This window comes from Salvia hispanica, chromosome 1, assembly GCF_023119035.1.
Source record: "Salvia hispanica cultivar TCC Black 2014 chromosome 1, UniMelb_Shisp_WGS_1.0, whole genome shotgun sequence".
In the NCBI taxonomy this organism is placed as follows: domain Eukaryota; kingdom Viridiplantae; phylum Streptophyta; class Magnoliopsida; order Lamiales; family Lamiaceae; genus Salvia; species Salvia hispanica.
In genome coordinates, this window is record NC_062965.1 from 40,233,105 (window position 1) to 40,238,445 (window position 5,341).

The window sequence follows — 5,341 nt, forward strand, 5'->3', positions numbered from 1 at the left end:
TCGCGTACCCCAAAGGAGGACACTTAGGATGCGTGTTTCGGCCCCTCGAAGGATCATAAGAGAGGCCGAAGAGATGCTTACCTCGATTCCTTCGCCCCTAAGCGACGAGAAGAAAGACGAGGAGATGGGACCGTTCGAGAAAGGAGAGAGTTCGAACGCGGAGAGTGTCGGAGAGTCGGAAGAACCCGAAGAGAACGAGGGCGGAGATGTCTAGTACTCGGGATAGTGATTTTGTTTTCCTTTCCCCATGTTTTGAATTCTAGAACTTCTATTTACGTTGTTACTTTCTTTCGCAATTGTTCCGCTCCTTTTTCATTCATTGTACCAAGACCTTTTGAGATCCTTTTTGAAATTTAATGGGGAATTCATACCTTTCATTCTATTGTCTGGCGAAGAGCCGTCTTCACTCTTTTCTATCCTTATTGCGTGAATATACTTGCTCGTTCTATTATCTTCCAAGTGTTTTCCACCTTATGGTACAACCTTATTATGTTCTCTCTTGCACGACTGTTTTCCTTACAACTGCTATTGTGTGGTCTTTCTTTAGACCCTGCTTGTGAATGAGTTAAAAAAAAAAAAAAACTTCTCTTTTCTTTTCTTTCAAAGTACCCTATCGCTACCTTGAAGTTTTAAATAAGTGCGCTAACAACTCGAGTGTGATAAATCAGAATGCCGCCTAGACGCAACGTGAGGAACGAGGGACCTACCTCCCGGGCTTCGGTAGAAGAAAGTGTGACGCAACCAAGGCCGCCGTCACCACCACCACCTCCACGAGTAGATAGGGAAGTGGTGAAGCTGTTCCTTGACCAAAAGCCTCCTACCTTCGACGGGATGGGTGAACCTGCAAAAGCTGAAACTTGGATACGTGCCTTAGAGCGCATCTTCAAGACATTGGTGTGCAACGATGCGGAGAAGATGATCTGTGTGACGCATCAGCTGACCGGATCCGCCGACTTTTGGTGGGATACTAAGTTAAAGACCATGCCCCAGGATCGCATAGACGAGATGACTTGGGAGGAATTCAAGACTGAGGTTTACGACAAGTACGTACCCAAGAGCTACCGCAAGGCGAAAGCAGCCGAGTTTCACAACCTTACCCGAGGACGTCTGTCTGTGACCGAGTATGACTATGACCATGCACTTTGTGACATGACCCGCTATGCGTCGGAACAGACCGATACCGATGAGAAGTTGGCCAATAAGTTTCGTGAGGGCCTTAGGCACGAGATTAGGATGGCATTGGCAGTCTGCGGAACCCTTACGTACGCCGAGGCGTTAGCCCTTGCACTGGATGTAGAGGCAGCAATGCCGAAGGAGAGAAGCGCGGGGAACACCGCAATGACTTTACCCCCGCCACGTCCTAACCATGATAAGAGGAGATGGGAGGAGAGTAGGACCCACTATGACAACAAGCGATACCGCCCCACTCAGAATAGGCCGCCGTACGGAGGAGGACAAACTTCGTTCAATCCGAGGAGCGACCCCCGTGCCAGGCCACCCCAGTGTAACGTTTGCGCCAAGTACCATTTCGGGGAGTGTAGAGGACCGCACTCGACTAGGTGCTTTAACTGTGGAGGGAACGGTCATTTCTCGAGGGAGTGCCCAAGCAAGAATATGGGAAACGGGTCGAGGCAGAACCATCAGGGTTTCCGTCAGCAGCCGAGGGCGCCACCTACGGGCTCGGGAGCAAACCGGGAACAGCCACTGCGGCTGCAGCAGCCTGTCCGCCCAAGACTTCCCGCCCCGGCTAGAGCGTACGCTATAAGTCAGAAGCAGCCCAAGATCGAGCAAGGGAAGCCCGAGAGTGGAAATCTAGCAGGTATAGGCGAAATCCTCGATACCCTATTGTTGTTTTATTTGACACGGGCGCATCTCATTCGTTCATCTCTGAGTTATGTGTGCATACCCTAAGCTTGCCTACTAGGAAGTCTGAACATAGGATGATGGTGTCCTCACCAGTAGGAGGAATGGTAGAGATCTCTCGATTTTGCTTGAACGTAGAAATCATACTAGGAGAACTTAAGTTAGTTTCTCACGACCTGCGAGTTATGGCGATGAGAGATGTCGACATAATTTTAGGAATGGATTGGTTAACCGCGAACTTTGCGACGATTCGCTGTAAGGAGAGGCTAATAACCCTACAAGCCCCGGGTACGGAACCCGCCGTGTACCATGGAATCTCGATGAACCGACGAATCGCTATAGTCTCCGCGTTACAAGCCACCGCCATGTTGAAGAAAGGACGCCCGACCTACCTTGTCTATCTCCACGGAGAAGAGAAGGAGGAAGCGAGGCTTGAAGACGTTGCTGTCGTACGAGATTTTCCCGACGTTTTTCCCGAGGAGTTACCTGGACCGCCGCCAGATAGGCAGTTAGAGTTTACAATTGATCTTGAACCTGGAGCCGCACCCGTATCGAAGGCACCGTAGCGCATGGCGTCTAAGGAGTTAGAGGAATTAAAGATTTAGCTACAAGAGCTCATGGATTTAGGTTTCGTGAGGCCCAGTGTTTCGCCATGGGGCGCACCGGTGCTCTTCGTTAAGAAGAAAGACGGGTCAATGAGAATGTGTATCGACTATAGAGAGTTGAACAAATTGACCCTCAAGAACAAGTACCCTTTGCCGAGGATAGACGACCTGTTCGATCAACTCCGAGGATCTGGAGTGTTCTCTAAGATGGATTTGAAGTCCGGATACCACCAGCTGAAAGTGCAAAAGGAGGATATCCCTAAAACAGCATTCCGTACCAGATATGGTCACTATGAGTTCGTTGTGATGCCGTTCGGTCTGACGAATGCCCCAGCCGTGTTTATGGACTTGATGAACCGAGTTTTCCATCCGTACCTAGATACGTTCGTCTTAGTATTCATAGATGATATCTTAGTCTACTCGAAGGACGAGAAGGAGCACGCGGAGCACCTACGAATCGCGCTGGAGACGTTGAGGAAGGAGAAGTTGTACGCCAAATTCAGCAAGTGTGAATTCTGGCTGAAGGAAGTCAACTTTTTAGGACACATCGTGTCAGCAGAAGGAATCCGAGTGGACCCCGCCAAGGTTGAGGCGGTGCAACGGTGGAAGTCGCCATCGACGCCGAACGAGATTCGGAGTTTCCTGGGTTTGGCAGGATACTACCGAAGGTTCATAGAAGGGTTCTCTAAGATAGCGAGACCAATGACCCAACAGCTCAAGAAAGGAATCAAGGTGAATTGGACGCCGGAGTGTGAAGCGATTTTCCAACTTTTGAAGGAGAAATTGACCACCGCACCAGTGTTAGCTGTGCCAGAGCTTGGAGTGAACTACGTAGTTTACACCGACGCTTCGAAGGTCGGATTAGGATGCATGTTGATGCAGAACAACAAGGTGATCGCTTACGCGTCGCGACAGTTAAAACCGCACGAGTTGAACTACCCCACCCACGATTTAGAGTTAGCCGCAATAGTGCATACCCTAAAGATTTGGAGGCACCATCTCTACGAAGTTAGGTGTGAAATCTTTACGGACCATACGAGTTTGAAGTACTTTTTCGAGCAGAAGGACCTGAACATGCGACAACGGAGATGGCTCGAGCTAGTGAAGGATTACGATTGTGGCATCAACTACCACCCTGGCAAGGCAAACGTAGTAGCAGATGCTTTAAGCCGTAGAGACCATTCGCAACTCGCTGTTTTTCTGACAGAAGAGGAAAGCCTAGCACGAGAGTTGAGTAAGTTGCGGATAGAAGTAGTTAGGACACCCGAAACCGTGAAGGGCCGAATCGCCGCGTTAGTAGTAGAACCTGATCTAAGGACGAGGATCGTTGCAGCACAACGGCTAGATATGAGATTGGAGGAGATTCGAGTCAAAGTAAGAACCGGTGAATCCAGAAATTTTAGCGAGGCTTCCGATAACGCTCTCACCTTTGAAGGGAGACTGTGCGTGCCGGACGACGAGGGACTTAGGAACGAGATCATGAGCGAAGCCCACAAAACCCCATACACTGCTCACCCCGGGAGCACAAAGATGTACCAGGATCTGAAGAAGTCCTTTTGGTGGAACGGCATGAAGAGAGATGTCGCAGCTTTTGTGGAGCGCTGCTTAGCCTGCCAACAGGTGAAAGCCTTACACCAACGACCGTACGGGAAGCTACAACCGCTTGAGATACCCGAGTGGAAATGGGAGCACATCGCTATGGACTTCGTGATACATTGCCAAAGACCCTCAAAGGGAACACCGCGATCTGGGTGATCATAGATCGACTTACCAAGAGTGCGCATTTCATACCAATCCCCGTAACCCATGGATCGGATAAGCTAGCTCGGATCTACATTCAAGAGATCGTGCGATTACATGGAGTCCCAGTGACGATTACGTCTGATCGTGACCCGAAGTTTACCTCGAAATTTTGGATTAGTTTACAGGGCGAGCTTGGAACACACTTAAACTTTAGCATCGCTTTTCACCCTAAGTCCGATGGACAATCCGAAAGAACAATACAAACTCTCGAGGATATGCTAAGAGCCGTGGTGCTCGACCGAGGCGGAAGTTGGGAGACCGCACTCCCTTTGATCGAGTTCCCCTACAACAACAGCTTTCAAGCAACGATCGGCATGGCGCCATATGAAGCACTTTATGGGAGAAAGTGTAGATTTCCGCTCTACTGGGATGAAGTTGGCGAACGAAGAGCGCTTGGACTCGATGCAGTCGAAGAGATGGTCGAAATCGTTCGACAAATCCGCGCGCGAATGAAAGAAGCTCAGGACAGACAAAATCGTACGCCGATGTCCGACGGACGGACTTGCAGTTCCATGCCGGCGATAAAGCTTTCCTCAAAGTATCCCCGTCGAAAGGGATAACGTGTTTTGGAGTCAAAGGCAAACTGAAACCGCATTTTATCGGGCCGTACGAAATTCTTGAAGGAGTAAGACCCGTAGCTTATAGATTAGCGTTGCTACCCAGCCTTGGGAATGTGCACAACGTCTTTCATGTGTCGCAGTTGCGAAAATACGTGTTCGATCCGAAGCATGTGATTCGTTACGAGGATATTGCCGTAAGCCCGGATCTGAGCTACGAGGAGCAACCCCAGATGATCTTGGATCAAAAGGTCCAAACCTTGAGAAATAAAACCACTACCTTCGTAAAGATTCAATGGAGAAACCACGGGCCCGAGGAAGCCACGTGGGAGCTCGTGGATAAGATGATGGAACTATAACCGGAACTCTTTCCATAAAGGTACCAAATTTTGGGACGAAATTTCTTTTAAGTGTGGTAGGATGTAACATCCCGGAATTTAGAACCCTAATTTTAGAGCCCTAGAATTTATTATTGATGACGTGGAAGATGTGAATTAATTTGATGAGTGAATT